The sequence below is a fragment of the Stylophora pistillata genome, chromosome 12, assembly GCF_964205215.1.
Source record: "Stylophora pistillata chromosome 12, jaStyPist1.2, whole genome shotgun sequence".
Taxonomy (NCBI): domain Eukaryota; kingdom Metazoa; phylum Cnidaria; class Anthozoa; order Scleractinia; family Pocilloporidae; genus Stylophora; species Stylophora pistillata.
In genome coordinates, this window is record NC_142530.1 from 11,743,523 (window position 1) to 11,762,506 (window position 18,984).

An 18,984-nucleotide genomic window follows, 5' to 3' on the forward strand; every position below is an offset into this window, starting at 1 on the left:
ACCAATTTTTTTGAATATATTTTGTTGAAATCTGTAAGGAAACAACAAAATTTCCTGGATACCCGATGTTTCCTGGGAAATTTTGCCAGATAGAGATTTGAGTCAAGTCTTGCTCTACTCGCGCGCAAAACACGGTTTTGTAAAAGGTACCTGGAAACAACCCCAAAACAATTTTATTGAATAGATTGTGTTAAAATCTGTAAGAAAACACTAAAATTTCCTTGATACTAGATGTTTCCTGCCAATTTGGCGAGATAGAGATTTGGGTCAAGTCTTTCTCAACTAGCGCTCGAACCACAGTTTTGTAAAAGGTATCTGGAAGAAACCCCAAACCAATCTTTTTTAATAGATCGTGTTGAAATCTGTAAGAAAACACTAAAATTTTCTTCATACCTAATGTTTCCAGCGAATTTGGTGAGATAGAGTTTTGGGTCAATTCTTGCTCAATTCGCGCTCAAAACACAGTTTTGTAAAAAGTATCTGGAAACAAGCCCAGGCCAATGTTTTTGAATAGATTGTTTTAAAATCTGGAAAAAAACACTAATGTCCTTCGTGCCCGATGTTTCCTGCGAATTTGGCGAGATGGTGAATTGGGTCACGTCTTGCTCAACTCGCGCTCAAAACACAGTGCTATGAAAAGTATCTGGAAACAACCCCAAACCAATGTTTTTGAATAGATTGTGTTGAAATCTGTAAGAAAACACTAAAACTTCCTTCATACCCAATATTTCCTTCCATTTTGTCCAGATATACAATTGTGTCAAGTCTTGCTCAACTCATGCTAAAAACGCGGTTTTCTACAGTCTCTGGAAAATACCCTACACCAATGTTTTTTTAATAGATTGTGTTGAAATCTGTAAGAAAACACTAAAATTTCCTTCATACCTCATTTTTCCTGCCAACTTGGCGAGATAGAGAATTGGCTCAAGTCTTGCTCAACTCGCGCTCAAAACACGGTGCTTTGAAAAGTATCTCGAAACAACCCCAAACCAATTTTTTTGAATAGATTGTGTTGAAATATGTAAGAAAACACCAAAATTTCCTACATACCCAATGTTTTCTGCGAATTTGACCAGATAGAGAATTGGGCGAAGTCTTCCTCAACTCGAGCTCAAAACACAGTTTTGTGAAAAGTATCTGGAAACAACCCCAAACCAATTGTTTTGAATAGATTGTGTAAAAATCTCTAAGAAAACACTAAAATTTCCTTCATACCTGATGTTTCCTTTGAATTTGAGAAGATAGAGGTGTTGGTCAAGTCTTGCTCAACTCGTGCTCAAAGCACGGTATCTGGAAACAAGCCCAAACCAATTGTTTTTAATAGATTGTGTTGAAATCTGTTTCCTTGATACTTGATGTTGACGCTGAAATTCGGCCGGATAGAGATTTGCGTAAATTCTTACTCAACTCGCGCTTAAAGACGGTTTTGTAAAAAGTATCTGGAAACAACCTCAAACCAATTTTTTTGGATAGTTTGTTTGAAATCTGTAAGAAAAGACTAAAATTTTCTTCATATGCGATGTTTCCTGCGAATTTGGCTAGATAGAGACTCGAGTCAAGTCTTGCTTAACGTTCGCCCAAAACACGGGTTTGCAAAAAGTATCAGCAAACAAGAGAAGACCACCGTTTTGGGATAGATTGTTTTGAAATCTGTAAGAAAACCTTACAATTTTCTTGATACCCGATGTTTCCTGCGAGGTTTGGCCAGATAGAGATTTGAGTCAAGTCAAACAACTCGCGTTAAAAACACGGTTTTGTAAAAAGGATCTGGAAACAACGCCAAACCAATGTTTTTGAATTGATTGTGTTAAAATCTGTAAGAAATCACTAAAATTTCCTTGATACTCGATGTTTCCTGCCAAATTTGGCGATATAGAGATTTGGGTCAAGTCTTGCTCAATTCGCCCTCAAAACACGGTTTTGTGAAAAGTATCTGGAAACAACCTCAAACCAATTTTTTTCGATAGTTTGTTTGAAATCTGTAAAAAAACAGTAAAATTTCCTTCATGCCCGATGTTTCCTGCGAAATTTGGCCAGATAGAGATTTGGGTCAAGCCTCGCTCAAATCGCGCTGAAAGTACGGTTTTGTAAAAAGTATCTGGAAATAACCCTAAACAAATTTTTTTTTGAATAGATGGGTTCAAATCTGTAAGAAAACACTTAAAATTGCTTCATACCTAGTGTTTCCTGCGAATGTGACCAGATAGAGATTTGGGTCAAGTCTTGCTTAACTCGCGCTTAAAACACGGCTTTGTAAAAAGTATCTGGAAACAACCCTACACCAATGTTTTTTAATAGATTGTGTTGAAATCTGTAAGAAAACACTCAAATTTTGTTTATACCCTTTGTTTATTGTAAAATCTGGCCAGATAGAGATTTGGGTCAAGTCTTTTATAAACTCGCGCTCAAAACACGGTCTTGTAAAAAAATTTGTGAAAAAGCCCTACACCAATCCTTTTGAATAGATTGTGTTGAAATATGGAACAAAACACTAAAATTTCCTTCTTACCCAATGTTTCCTCTAAATTTGGCCATGTAGAGAGTGGGGTCAAGTCATGCTAAACTCGCCGTCAAAACACGGTTTTGTGAAAAGTATTTGAAAACAACACTACATCATTTTCTTGAATAGATTGTGTTAAAATCTGTAAGAAATTTCCTTCATACGCTATGTTTCTTGCGAATTTGACCAGATAGAGATTTGGGTAAGTCTTGCTCAACTTACGCTCAAAACACGGTTTTGTAAAAAGTATCTGGAAACAACCCCTAACCAATTTTTTTTTTAATAGATTGTGTTGAAATCTGTAAGAAAACACTAAAAGTTTCTTCATACCCGATGTTTCTTGCGAATTTAGCGAGATAGAGAATTGCGTCAAGTCTTGCTGAACTCGCGCTTTAAACACGGTTTTGTAAAAAGTGAGCATTAAAGATGAAACAATTTTTAATGTAATAGAAAAAACCCATCTGGGCATCGGATTTTTTCTATTTGTAAGAAGTCTCTGGAAAATACTTTACACCAATGCTTTTGAATAGATTGTGTTAATATCTGTGAGGAAACACTAAAACTTCCTTCATACCGGATGTTTCCTGCCAATTTGGGGAGTTAGAGAATTGGGTCAAGTCTTGCTCAACTTACGCTCAAAACACGGTTTTGTAAAAAGTATCTGGAAATTACCCCACACCGATTTTTTATTTCAACACAATTCATTAGAAACAATTGCTTTTGGCCTGTGTCCAGATAGTTTTTTCAAAACGGTGTTTTGAGCGCTACTTGAGCAAGACTTGACGCAAGTCCATATCTGGCCAAATTTCGAAGGAAACATCGGATATCAAGCAATATTAACTGTTTTCTTACAGAGTTTGACACATTCTATTCAGAAAAATTGCTTTTTGCTTGTTTCCAGTTACTTTTTTAAAAACCATGTTTTCAGAACGACTTGAGCAAGACCTCACCCAATTCTATCTCTGGAGAGAATTCGTAGGAAACTTCGGGTGTTAAGCAAATTTTAGTGTTTTCTTTCAGATTTCAATACAATTCATTAGAAATAATTGCTTTTGGCCTGTTTGCAGATAGTTTTTGCAGAACGGTTTTCAGGGCGAGTTTAGCACGACTTGACGCAAGTCATATCTTGCGAAATTTCGAAGGAAACATCAGATATATTTACTGTTTTCTTACAAAGTTCGACACATTCTACTCAGAAAAATTGCTTTTGGCTTGTTTGCAGATAGTTTTTTAAAAACTGTGTTTCGAGAGATATCAAGTAACTTTTAGAGTTTTCTTAATTGACTCGACTGGTAAACCTAACTGACTTGTCCACCCATCGGACACAAAGTGACAGACAGGCTGACTGGCTGTTTGGCTGACTAGCTGATTGAATGGTCACCTAACTCAAGGGTATTTCACTGGCTATCTGACTGGTTACATGAATCGATGAATAACTAGTGACTTCGTAGCTCATTGCCTGCTGACTGACCGGCTGACAGCCTGGTTGACAGTCTAGCTGACTGAATGGCTGACTAATCCAGTGGTACTTGATTGGCTATCTCCTTGGTTGTCTGATCGTCTGACTGAAAGGTTGACTGACCCAGTGGTACTTGACTGGCTATTTAACTTGTTAACGGACTTGCTGACTGACTTGTGACTGAACGAAAGTGAGTGGTGACCGACTGGCTTATTGACTGGTGACTGACTGGCTGATACGCTGGATGGCTGATTGGCTGACTGAATCGTTGACTAACTCAATGGTACTTGACTTGCTCTCTCACTGGTTAAGTGAACTGCTGACTGCCTGGTGATTGAGTTGCTCATTGCCTGCTGACTGGCTGCCTACATGGTTCACTCACTGGCTGCTTGAAAGGGTGACTGGTTAACTGACTGCTGACTGAGAGGCTGTCTGCCTAGTTGAGCTACCCGCTGACTAAATGTTTGACTGACTCAAAGGAACTTGACTGGCTGTATGATTAGTGTACTGACTTGCTCAACGACTGGTGACTGAGTGGCTGACTGGCGACTGACTGAATGACTGGCTGTTCGACTGATTGGATGAATGAATAGTTGACTAAGCCAGTGGTACTTGACTTGCTATCTGATTGTTTAAATGACTTGCTAACCGACTGGTGAGTGATTTGGTAATTGAATGTTGACTGACTGGCTTGTTGTCTGACTGGCTGATTGAAAGTTTGACGGAGTCAGTAGTAAGTGGCTATCTGTTTAGTAAAGTGACCTGCTGACCGACTCCTGTCTGAGTCGCTAATTCACTGCAGACTGACTGGCTGACCTCTTGGTCTACTGACTGGAATGGTCTACTGACTGGATAACTAAACGGTTGAGTGACTCAGTAACACTTGACTGGCTCTCAGACTTTGCTGCTCACCTGCTGTCTGATCGGTGATTCACTGCCTAATTGGAGACCTAGAGGCTTAGTGGCTCGTTAAATGGATGGCTGACTAAATCGTTGAGTAAATAATTAGTTATTGAGTGGCTATATGACTGGTGATTTGCCTTCCCCACCTACTGGTGAACTAGTGGCCTATTGACTGGTGACTGACTGACTGGTTGACTGACTGACTGACTAAATGGATGACTGACTCACTGGTAGTTGAGTGACTATGTACTTGACTGACTCCCTGGTTCCTGTTCGCTGACTTGTTGACCGATTGGTAACTGAGTAACTAGCTGACTGATGACTGCTTGGCCAACGTGCTGGTTGACTGACTCAGTGGTACCAGACCGGCTGTGACTGGTTGACAGACTGATTGACTAAATGGCTGATTCACTGACTTGATGGCTGCTGAATTAGGATTGACTGGCTGACCGACTGGATGACTGGTGCACTCACTCCTTGACTGACTTGTAACTAGGTGTGTCTTTGACTAGTGCTTGACTGAATCAGTGAATGGTTGACTGATTCACTAGTACTTGATTTGCTGACATTCTGGTAGACTGACTGGGTGACTGAACGGCTAATTCACTGGCTTAAAGGCTACTGAATGAAGAGTGACTGGTTGACCGAGTGGCAAACAGGCCGACTAACTCCTTGACTGACGTGTGACAAAGTAGCTATTTGACAATTCACAGATTAACTCAGTCACTGGCTTGTTTCTAGATACATTGTATAAAACCGTCTTTCTAGCGTGCGTTGAACAAGATTTGACGCATTTATGTTTTAAAAGTTAGATGGGGTTAGGAAGTCAATTAACCAGTCAGCTAGCCGGTCAAGTACCAGTGAATCAGTCAACCATTAAGTCATGAGATCAATTATCTCGTTACTCACCAGTCAGCCAGCCCTCCAGGTGCAACTGGGTCGCTCAATGAGTCGGTAATCAGTCACTTAGACAGTTGGTGGGAATTCGGCCACCATGGGCATTGAACCAGTGAGGTAACAGTAACTCAGTCAACATGTGATTCTGTCAGGCATTCACTGAAGCAGTCAACTATCAGTCGGTGAGGAATGCTGTCAACCACTCAGTCAGTGAATCAGTCAGTCTGTCTTTCGATTACAAGTCGGTCAGCCAGTCCATTAGCCAGTTAGGTACCAGTCAATCAATCACTCAGCCACTAACCAGTCTGTTAGTGAGTTAGCCAGTCAATCAGCATTAAGTTACGTAGTCAGTCCCTAGTCGGTCAAGAAGTCAGTTAGCCGGACAATCAACTTGTCAGTCAGTCATTTAGTCATAAAGGCTGATAGTTTCGAAAGTCATTTAGTCAGCCACTCAGTGACTGCAACGAAATTCAGTCAGCTACGCGGTCAACTACCGGTCAGTTACTGGTCAGTTATCCATTCATTCACCTCTCGGTCAGCAAGGCAGTCACTGAGTGAGCTAATCAGTCGTAAATCACTCACAGTCATTTCGTCAGTCACATTCCAGTCGGAGAGCAAGTCAGTTAACCACTCAGATAACCTGTCAAATACGATTGATTCACTCAACTATTGAGTCAGCCAGTCAGTCAAAAGGCCAATCAGTCTCCAGTCAATTAACCACTCAGTCAGCAGCCGGTCAGTAAGTCAGTTAACAGTCAGATAGACAGTCAAGTGCCACTTAATCAGTCATCAATGCAGTTTATTCGGTCAATCATCGAGCCAGTCAATAGGACACTAAGTCACCAGTCGCTAAGCAAGTCAGCTAACTAGTCAGATAGCCAGTCAAATACCAGTAAGTCAGTCAACCATCGAGTTACCTAGTCAGTCAACCAGTCAGATGCGCAGTCAAGTACCAATGAGCAAGTCAACCACTAAGTCAGCCAATCAGTCATACAGCCAGTCAGTCACCACCGATTATCCACTCAGTCACGAGTCATTCAGCAAGTCATTTAACCATTCCGATAGGCAGTCAAGTTTAAGACTAGCTAAATAAATGGTCGCATATCTCATGTTTACCTGAGTGGCTATCTGACTGGTTATCTGCATTTCTGAGTGACTAGTGATCTCGTAGCTCATTGCCTGTTGACTGACTGGCTGACAGCCTGGTTGACTGTCTTAATGACTGAGTGGCTGACTGACCCAGTGGTACGTGACTGGCTATCAACTTGGTTGTCTGACCGGCAGACTGAAAGGTTGACTGACCCAGTGGTACTTGACTGCCTATCTAACTTGTTAACGTATTTGCTGACTGACTTGTGACTGAATGGTAATTGACTGGTGCCTGACTGGGCTACTGACTGGTGACCAACTGGCTGATTGGCTGGTTGGCTGAGTAGCTCACTGAATTGTTGACTAACTCAATGGTATTTGACTGGCTCTCTCGCTGATTAAGTGAATGGCTTACTGCCTGGTGACTGAGTTGCTCATTGCCTGCTGACTTGCGGCCTACATGGTTCACTCACTGGCTGCTTGAAAGGGTGACGGGTTAAAGGAACTTAACGGGCTTAACTCAAAGGAACTTGACGGGCTGTATGAGAAGTGTACTGACTTGCTCACCGCGTCGTGACTGAGTGGCTCCCGGGCAACTGACTGGATGACTGCCTGTTTGAATGCTTGTATGACTCAATGGTTGACTAACCCAGTGGTACTTGAGTTGGTATCTGATTGTTTAAATTACTTGCTAACCGACTGATGAGTGATTCGCTAATTGACCCGTGACTGACTAGCTTATTGTCTGACTCGCTTATTAAAAGTTTGACTGAATTAGTAGTAACTGGCTATCTAATTAGTTAAGTGATCTGCTGACCGACTGTTGTCTGAGTCGCACTTTCACTGCAGACTGACTGCCTGACCTACTTGTTGACTGACTGAATGACTGAACGGTTTAGTAATACTTGCCTGGCTCTCAGACTCTCTAGCTGATTTGTTGACCGACCGGGGATTGAGTTCCTAATTGGTGAATGAGAGGCTTACTGGCTCGTTAAGTGACTGGCTGACTAAATGGTTGACTAAATAAGTAGTACTTCAGTAGTTATCTGACTGGTGAACTGCTTTCCTCACCTACTGGTGAATCAGTGGCTTATTGACTGGTGACTCACTGACTGGTCTACTGACTGAGTGACTAAATAGATGACTGGCTCACTGGTAGTTGAGTGGCTATTTGATTGGTTGACTAAACTGCTAACTTATTCGTTGACTTACAGACTGGAACTTGACAGGCTATCTGTCTGGTCAACTGACTTGCTGCCCGACAGCTGACTGAGTGGCTTATAGATTGCTGAGTGTCTGGCAGGTTGACTGACTGGATAAATGACTGGTCCACTGACTCAGTGGCACTTGACTTGCTTTTTGACTGGTTAACTGACTTGTTGACTTACTGGTGACTGAGTGGCTAATTAACTGCTGACTGAGAGGCTCACTAGCTGGTTGAAGGAACTGAACTTGACTGCCTATCTGAATGGTTAAATGACTTGTTGTCTAAGTGGCGACTGAGTGGCTAGTCGGTGGTGACTGACTGGCTGGTTGACTGATTGGCTGACTGAGTGGTTGACTGGCTCATTGGTACGTGACTGGGTATCTGACTGGTTGACTGACTAGCTGACTCGATGGTTGCCTGACTTACTGGTATTTGACTGGCTATCTGACTAGTTAACTGACTTGCTTAATGAACGGTGACTGAGTGGCTTATTGACTGGCTGGATGTCTGACGGAATGAACTGAATGGTTGACTGATTTAGTGGCGCTTGACTGGTTGACTGACTTACTGACTTACTTTTGACTGACTGGGTAATTAATTGGTGACTGCTTGGCCTGTTGACTGACTGGCTGACTCAATGGTTGAGTGACTCAATGGTATTTAACAGGCTATCTGACTGGTTAACTGACTTGCTGACCGACTGGTAAGTGACTGGCGAAATGACTGTGTGAGTGATTCACGACTGATTAGCTGACTAATGGAGTGACTGCCTTGCTGACCGAAAGGTAAATGAATATATAACTTTCTGGTGACTGACTGGTAGTTGACCGAGTAGGTGACTGAATTTTGTTGCAGCCATTGAGTGTCTGACTAAATGACTGACTGACAGGTTGATTGTCCAGCTAACTGACATGTTGACCGACTAGTGACTCAATAGGTAACATAATGCTGATTAACTGGCTAACTTACTAACAGACTAATTAGTGACTGGGTGATCGATTGATTGGTCCCTAACTGGCTAATGGTCTGGCTGACCGACTTGTAATTGACAGGCGGACTGACTGATTCCCTGACTGACAGGTTGACTGCCTTCCTGACTGACTGATAGTTGACATAATCACGTGTTTACTGAGTTACTGTTACCTGACTGGTTCACTCACTTGGTTGCCGACTTCCAACTGACTGTCTAACTGACTGATCAACTACTGACTGACCGACTGAGTTGCACTTGGAGAGCGGGCTCACTGTTGACTACATAATTGATCCCTTAAATTAATGGTTCACTGACTCACTGGTACCTTACGGGCTAGGTGACTGGTTCACTGCTTCCTAACCCCATCTAACTTTTCAACCATTAATCTGTCAAATGTTGCTCAACCCGCGCTAAAAGGACGGTTTTCTAAAGTTCCTTTGGAAAAAGAGCCACTCACTGAGTTAGTCAGTGATTAGTCAAATAGCCACTTAGTCACACGTCAGTCAAGGAGTCAGTCGGCCTGTTTGCTAGTCGGTCAACCAGTCACTCTTCACTCAGTAGCCTTCAAGCCAGTGAATCAACTGTTCAGTCACCCAGTCAGTCAACATGAGAGTCAAGCACTTGTGAATCAGTCAACTATTCAAAGACCCACCTAGTAACAAGTCAGTCAAGGAGTCAGTGGACCAGTCACCCAGTCGGTCAGCCAGACTCTTCATTCAGCAGCCATTAAGTCAGTGAATCAGCCATTTAGTCAATACGTCAGTCAACCTGTCACAGCCGGTCTGTTGCCAGGGAGTCAATCAACCAGCACGTTGGCCATTCAATCACCAGTCAGCTAGCCACTCAGTCACCAGTCGGTCAAAAAGTCAGTGAACAAGAACCAGGGAGTCAGTCAACCAGTCAACTACATAGTCACTCAACTACTAGTGAGTCAGTCACCCATTTAGTCAGTCAGTCGGTCAACCAGTCAATAAGCCACTGATTCACCAGTAGGTGAGCAAGGCAGCTCAACAGTCAGATAACCAGTCAAGTACTACTTCTTCAGGCAGCCATTTAGTGAGCCAGTCATTTAAATAGCCAGTAAGCCTCTAAGTCACCAATTAGGCACTCAATCACCAATCGGTCACCAAGAGAGCTAGAGTATGAGAGCCAGTCAAGTATTACTGAGTCACTCAACCGTTCGATCATCCAGTCAGTCAACCAGCAGGTCAGCCAGTTAGTCTGCAGTGAATTAGCGACTCAGACGAGAGTCGTTCAGCAGGTCACTTAACTAATCAGATAGCAAGTTACTACTGGTTCAGTCAAACTTTCAATCAGCCAGTTAGAAAACAAGCCAGTCAGTCACCTAGGAATTAGCGAATCACTCACCAGTCGGTTAGCAAATCATTTAAACAATCAGATAGCAAGAAAAGTACCACTGGGTTAGTCAACTATCCAATCTTCCAGTCAGTGAAAGAGTCGGTTGCCCGTCAGCCACTCAGTCACCAGTCGTTGAGCAAGTCAGTACACTAATCACACAGCCAGTCAAGTTCCATTGAGTCATTCAAACATTCGGCAAGCGAGTCACTCAACTAGGCATTCAGCCTCTCAGTCAGCAATCAATTAGCCACTCAGTCTCCAGTCGGTCAGCCAGTAAGTTAACCAGTGACCCTTTCCAGCAGCCAGTCAGTGAACCATGTAGGTAGGCAGTAAGTAGGCAATGAGCAACTCAGTCACCACTTAGTCAGCAATTCACTAAACCAGTGAGAGAGCTAGTCAAGTACCATTGAGTTAGTCAACCACTCAGTCAGCTACTCAGCCATCCAGCCAATCAGCCAGTTAGTCACCAATCAATAAACCAGTCAGTCACTAGACAATAACCCATTAGTCACAACTCAGTCAGCAAGTCCACTAACAAGTCAGATAGCCAGTCTAGTACCACTGGGTAAGTCAACCTTTCAGTCAGCCGGTAAGACAACCAAGGAGATAGCCAGTCAAGTACCACTGGGTCAGTCAGCCAATCAGTCAGCTAGACAGTGAACCAGGCAGACGGCCAGTCAGTCAGCAGGCAATGAGCTACGAATTCACCAGTCACTCTGTAATTCAAATAACCAGTCAGATAGCCAGTCAAGTACTCCTGAGTTAGGCGACCATTCAATCAGCTAGTCAGCCAAACAGCCAGTCAGCCAGTCAGTCACCAGTCAATAAGCCACTTAGTCACCGATGGGTGGACAAGTCCGTTAGAGTTACCAATCAAGTACCACTGAGTCAGTCAAGAAAACTCTAAAATTTACTTGATACCTGATTTTCCTACGAAATTTTGGCCAGAGACTGTAATCCGTCAGATGTTGCTCAACGCGCGCTGAAAAGACGGTTTCCCAAAATGTATCTGGGAACGAGCCAAACCCAATGTTTTGTAATAGATTGTGTTGAGATCTTTAAGAAAACACTACAACTTACATGATGATCAATATTTCCTGGGAAATTCGGTTAGGTCAAGTCTTTCTCGACTCGTGCAAAGAACATGATATCGGAAAAGCCAAAACCAGTTCTTTTTAATAGAATGTGTCAAAAGCTGTAAGAAAATCCTTAAATTTGCTTGATATATTATGTTTCCTCCAAAATCTGGCCAAAGACTGAAATGCGTCAAGTTTTGCTCAAGTCCTGCTGGAAACACAGTTTTTTAAAATCTATCTGCAAACAAGCCAAAAGCAATTTATTTGAATAGAATGTGTCGAAATCTGTAAGAAAAAAGTAAATATTGCTTGATATACGATGTTTCCTTCGAAGTTTGGCCAGATATTGACTTGCGTCAAGTCTTACTCAACTCGTGCTGAAAACACGGTTTTGCAATAACTATCTGCAAACAGGCCAAAAGCAATTGTTTCTGATGGATTGTGTTGAAATTTGTAAGGAAACACTAAAATTTGCTTAATAACCGAAGCTTCCTGCGAAATCTTACCAGAGATGGATTTGGGTCAAGTCTTGCTCAAGTCCCGCTGGAAACACGATTTTTAAATGACTATCTTCCAACAGGCCGAAAGCCATTTATTTGAGTAGAACGTGTCGAAATCTGTAAGAAAACACTAAAATTTGCTTGATATCCGATGTTTCCTTCAAAATTTGGCAAGATATTGACTGGCGTGAAGTCTTACTTAACTTGTGCTGAAAACACGGTTTTGTCAAAATTATCTGCAAACAGGCCAAAAGCAATTGTTTCTAATAAGTTGTGTTGAAATCTGTAAACAAACACTAAAACCTGCTTAATACCCGAATTTTCATGCGAAATTCTACCAGAGAGAGAATTGGGTGAAGTCTTGCTCAAGTCGTGCTGAAAACATGCTTTTTAAAAAGTTATCTTTAGATAAGGAAAGACCAATTTTTTTAACAGAATGTGTTGAAATCTGTAAGAAAACACTAAAATTTGCTCGATACCTAACGTTTTCTACAAAATTTGGCCAAAGACTGAAATGCATAAAGTCCTTGGAATACCATTCTTTGGAACTCTGACCATCTAGCTTTTGAAAGACTGAAATTCTTAAGTGATGGGCTAGGTGTTTAAAACCATTTAACCAAAAGTACCATACTGCCCCTTTAGAAAAAAGTCAAAGATAGCGGAAATGAAAAGACGGTGCCTTAACCATAACCCTAAGTAACCCTTAACCCATTCTTGCTGAGGTCATGAAATTTGTCACATTGTTGGGCATTGCATTGAACTACTTGTGTGATAATTGTGAGTATATTGCATTACGGAATGAGAGAGTTCCATTCTTTGGAACTGTGAACATCTAAATTTTGAAAGACTGAAATTGTTGAGTTAGGGTTTAGGTGTTTAAAACCATTTGTACACCAAAAAAGTACTTTTCAGACAATAGTAACTCTTTTCAATGATAATCAAATAACAATAGAACGTTTTAGACAAGGACACTTTTGACCAAAAGTGTCATGCTACTACCCCTTTGGAAAAAAAATCCAAAAACTCTAGAGGTCGTTGGATTAAACTAGTTTGGTATGAAACAAGAACATATTTTATGCGGAAGCAACAGAGTTATAGGGGTTGCAAGATTGCGGGGGGATATGAACCATCGCCGACGGGATATAACCAAAGGTTAACCCTAACCCCATCTCACTTTTGAACCATTCCTGCTTAAGCCATGAACCTGGTGACACTTTTGGGCATTGCATCGAACTACTTTTGTGATAAATATGAGTATATTGCATTAAGGAACGACAGAGTTCCAGTCTTTGGAACAGTGACCATCTGAATTTTGAAAGACTGGAATTCTTAAGTAAGGCTTTACGTGTTGAAAACAAGTTCTATACCGACAAAGGTAGTTTTCAGACAATAGTAACTCTTTTTGATGATAATCAAACAGTAATAAGAAAGCGTCTTAGACAATTGAACTTTTGACCAAAAGTACCATGCTACCCTTTTGGAAAAAAATCCAAGATGGCGGAAATGAAAAGATGGTTCCTTAACCCTAACCCCATCGAACTTTTGACTTATTCATGCTTAAGCAATTACACTTCTCACGCTAGTGGTCTTTGGAATCAACTAGTTTGGTATGAAATAATAACATATTTTATGCGGAACCAACATAGTTAGAGGCGTAGGAAAATTGCGAGGGGATAGGAACCATCGCCGAGGGGATATGAAACAAGGGGGTAGGTTAACCCTAAACCAATCTAACCTTTGAACCATTCCCGCTTAAGCCATGAACCTGGTAACACTGTTGCGCATTGCATTGAAATACTTGTGTATACTTGTGCATACTTGTGTATATGAGTATATTGCATTACGGAATTACAGAGTTCCAGTCTTTCGAACTGTCATCATTTGAATTTTGAAAGACTGAAATTCCTAAGTAAGGGTTTACGTGTTGAAAAAAATTTATACACCAAAAAAGTACTTTTCAGACAATAGTAACTCTTTTTAATCGTAATCAAACCAAAAGAAAGCGTTTTAGACACCAAACATTCTGACCAGAGGTACCATGCTATTCCTTTGGAAAACATCCAAGATGGCGGAAATAAAAAGAGGGTCCCCTAACCCTAACCCCACGTAACTTTTGTCTCATTCATTTTTAAGCCATGAAACGTGTGACAATATTGGCCATTGAATTGAACTAGTTTGGTATGAAATATGAAGCTATTTAATTTAGAAACAACAGAGTTTTAGGGGATGAAACATTGCGACAGGATATGAACCATCGCCTAGGGGATATAAACCTTCTCCGAGAGGAGGTGAAATAACGTTAACCCTAACGCCATCTAGCGTTTGCCCCATTGATGCTTAAGCCATCAAACTTGTCACACTATGAAACATTGATTTGAAATACTTTGGTATAAAATATAAAGCTATTTCATTTAGAAACTACAGAGTTATAGGGGCTGGAGGACTCCGAGAGGATATGAACCATCGCTGAGGAGATATCGATCATCGCCGAGGGATATGAACCAAGGTGGTACATTAACCCTAACCCTAACTAACCTTTGAACCATTCGTCCTTAAGCCATGAACCTTATTACACTTTTGGGCATAGCATTGAACTACTTGCGTGGAAAATATGACTGTCCTCCATTGCGAAATGAGTGAGTTACAGTCTGAAACTGTGATCGTCTGAATTTTAGACTGAACTTCTTAAGTAAAGGCTTAGGTGTTTAAAACCATTTGTACACCAAAAAAGTACTTTTCAGACAATGGTAACTATTTTTAATCATAATCAAACAATAAGAAAGCGTTTTAGACAATGAAAATTTTAACCAAAAGTACCATGCTACCCCTTTGGAAAAAATCTGAGATGGCGGAAATGAAAAGAGGGTGCCTTAACCCTAATCCCATCTAACTTTTGACTTATTCATACTTAAGTCATTACACTTCTCACACTAGTGGTCATTGGATTCAACTAGTTTGGTATACAACAAGAAGATATTTCATGCGGACGCTACATAGTTATAGGGGTTGGAAGATTACGAGAGGATATGAACTATCGAGGAGTTATACCGCCGCCGCCCAGTCAGCTCAATGGATTTTGCAGCTCTCTGCAAAAGGTTTGAATAAGCATCATATTAGTATCATATTAGATTTAGTATCGCCGGTGGGATATAAAGAATCGCCGAGGGGATGTGAACCAAGGTGGCACGTTAACGCTAACCCATCTAACTTTTGAACCAGGCAAGCTTAAGTCAAGAAGTTCTCACACTATTATTCATTATATTGAACTAGTTTGGTATGAGATTTAAAGTTATTTGATGCAGAAACAACAGAGTGATAATGACGTATGAGCACGATCCTTCGCAGTAAAGCACTATTTGAGCAATAGTGAAAATCAGACCTGAAAAAAATTTCAGGCCTGTACGGGATTCGAACCACTGACCTCTGCGATACTAGTGCAGCGCTCTACCAATTAAGCTAACAAGCCAACTGGGAGCAGGCCATCAAATTAATTCGATATAAACCCGTAGATGATAAATCAAACAACAACAAACATATGAAACATATGTGTGAACTGCGGTTATGAGACGTATGAGCACGATCCTTCGCAGTAAAGCACTATTTGAGCAATAGTGAAAATCAACAGAGTGATAATGGTTGGAAGATTGAGAGCCTGCACAGCTGATTTGCCCACGTATGCTGATTTGATCCCTTTTTCTGCTGAACTGCTCACCTTGTGTGCTGATATGCCCTTGTATGTTATGTCATTCGGGCCTGAAAAAAAAAAACTAATAGCTAGCAAAAACAATAAACTATCGGAGCTATAAATGACAATGGATTTCATTTAGGAATAACAGAGCTACAATCTTCCAAAGTGTGACCATTTAAATTGTAAAAATTACTGAATTTGTTAACTTAGGGTTTACGCATTTGAAGCGATTTCTACACCGAAAAACTACTTTTAAGCCAATAATAACTCTCTTTAATGATAATTAAATAAAAAGAAAGCGCTTTAGAGACTGAAAATTTTGACCAAATTACATAAATTTTAAGTCCAGCACTAAGACTTGAGGACCTTGAGACACTGTAACTTAGTTGTGAAATGCGCGCTCGCCTCGAAATAGCTTTATCTTTCATACCATCCTAGCTCAGTCCAATGACCAATGGCGTGACAAGTTTCATGGCTGAAGCATGAATGGTTTAGGGTTAGGGTTAACCTAGCTCTTTTCATGTCAGCCATCTGGGATTTTTTTCCCAAGGGGTAGCCTGGCCATCTTTGTAATCATTTCAAATGTCCCTCAAACTCCTCCTGTTGGTTCAGTGGTAACCCAAACAAGTTTCTAGCGCTTTCTAGCATTAAAATGAGTTTGTCTTAGTTACACCCTTTATCCCATTTTTCGCCTACTTCCAACCTCTATAACTCTGTTAATTCTAAATGAAATAACGTAATACTTAACACCAAACTAGTTCAATTCAATATCTAATGGTGAAATTAATTTCATGGCTTAAGCAGGAATGGTTTAAAAGTGAGATGGGGTTAGGGTGAATCTACCACTAACCCTAACCCTAACCCTAACCCATTGATTCATATCCCCTCGAAGATGGTTCATATCCCCTGGCAATCTTCCAACCCCTATAACTCTGTCGCTTTGGCATAAAATATCTTCTTGTTTCATACCAAATTAGTTTAATCCAATGACCAATAGTGTGAGAAGTGTAATGGCTTAAACATGAATAAGTCAAAAGTTAGATGGGGTTAGGGTTAAGGGACCCTCTTTTCATTTCCGCCATCTTGCAATGTTTTCCAAAGGGGTAGCATGGTACTTTTGCCTAAAACGCTTTCTTGTTGTTTGATTACCAACAAAAAGGGTTACTATTGTCATGTTTAAGCCATTACACTTCTCACACTATTGGTCATTGGATTCAACTAATTTGGTATGAAACAAGAAGATATTTTATGCCAAAGCGACAGAGCTATAGGGGCTGGAAGATTGCCAGCGAATATGAACCATCTTCGAGGGGATATGAATCAATGGGTTTTAGGGTTAGGGTTAGGGTTAGGGTTAGGGTTGGGGTTGGGGTTAGTGGTAGGTTCACGCTAACCCCATCTCACTTTTAAACCATTCTTGGTTAAGCCATGAACTTAATTTCAGCATTAGACATTGAATCGAACTAGTTTGGGGTTAACTATTACGTTATTTCATTTAGAATTAACAGAGTTATAGGAGTTGGAAGTAGGCGAAAAATGGGATAAAGGGTGTAAGAAAGAAAAACTCATTTTAATGCTAGAAAGAGGTAGAAAGTTGTTTAGGTTACCACTGAACCAACAGCAGGAGTTTGAGGGAAATTTGACATGATTACAAAGATGGCCATGTTACCCCTTGGGAAAAGTATCCCAGATGGCCGACATGGAAAGAGCTAGGTTGACCCTAACCCCAGCTAACGTTTAAACCATTCATGCTTAAGCCATGAAACTTGTCACACTATTGGTCATTGGACTGAGCTAGGATGGTATGAAAGATAAATTTATTTCGAGGCGAGCGCGCATTTCACAACTAAGTTACAGTGTCTCAAGGTCCTCTTTTTCGGTGTAGAAATCGCTTCAAATGCGTAAACCCTAAGTTAACAAATTCAGTACATTTTACAATTTAAATGGTCGCACTTTGGAAGATTGTAGCTCTGTTATTCCTAAATGAAATCCATTGTCATTTATAGCTCCGATAGTTTATTGTTTTTGCTAACTTAAAGTTTGTTGTTTTTTTTTCGGGCCCGAATGACATAACATACAAGGGCATATCAGCACACAAGGTGGGCAGTTCAGCAGAAAAAGGGGTCAAATCAGCATACGTGGGCAAATCAGCTGTGCAGGCTCTCAATCTTCCAACCATTATCACTCTGTTGTTTCTGCATGAAATAACTTTAAATCTCATACCAAACTAGTTCAATGTAATGAATAATAGTGTGAGAACTTCTTGACTTAAGCTTGCCTGGTTCAAAAGTTAGATGGGTTAGCGTTAACGTGCCACCTTGGTTCACATCCCCTCGGCGATTCTTTATATCCCACCGGCGATACTAAAACTAATATGATACTAATATGATGCTTATTCAAACCTTTTGCAGAGAGCTGCAAAATCCATTGAGCTGACTGGGCGGCGGCGGTATAACTCCTCGATAGTTCATATCCTCTCGTAATCTTCCAACCCCTATAACTCTGTAGCCTCCGCATGAAATATCTTCTTCTTTTATACCAAACTAGTTGAATCCAATGACCACTAGTTTGAGAAGTGTAATGCCTTAAGTATGAATAAATCAAAAGTTAGATGGGATTAGGGTTAAGGCACCCTCTTTTCATTTCCGCCATCTCAGATTTTTTCCAAAGGGGTAGCATGGTACTTTTCGTTAAAATTTTCATTGTCTAAAACGCTTTCTTATTGTTTGATTATGATTAAAAATAGTTACCATTGTCTGAAAAGTACTTTTTTGGTGTACAAATGGTTTTAAACGCCTAAACCTTTACTTAAGAAGTTCAGTCTAAAAACTCAGACGGTCACAGTTTCAAAGACTGTAACTCAGTCATTTCGCAATGGAGGACAGTCATATTTTCCACGCAAGTAGTTCAATGCTATGCCCAAAAGTGTAATAAGGCTCATGGCTTAAGCACGAATGGTTCAAAGGTTAGTTAGGGTTAGGGTTAATGTACCACCTTGGTTCATATCCCTCGGCGATGATCGATATCTCCTCAGCGATGGTTCATATCCTCTCGGAGTCCTCCAGCCCCTATAACTCTGTAGTTTCTAAATGAAATAGCTTTATATTTTATACCAAACTATTTCAAATCAATATAATTTGGATATATCAACAAAGTTGAAATGGTAAATTGGCCACCGTAATGATTACAAAAGCTGACGTTTCGAGCGTTAGCCCTTCGTCGGAGCGAATAGAGGAATTGTGGGTTGTGTGTGCTTTTAAAGGCAGAAAATGGAGCTACGTTATTGGTGGGTGCATGGCAACGAGAAAAACATGAATAAATTAGTGGAATGAA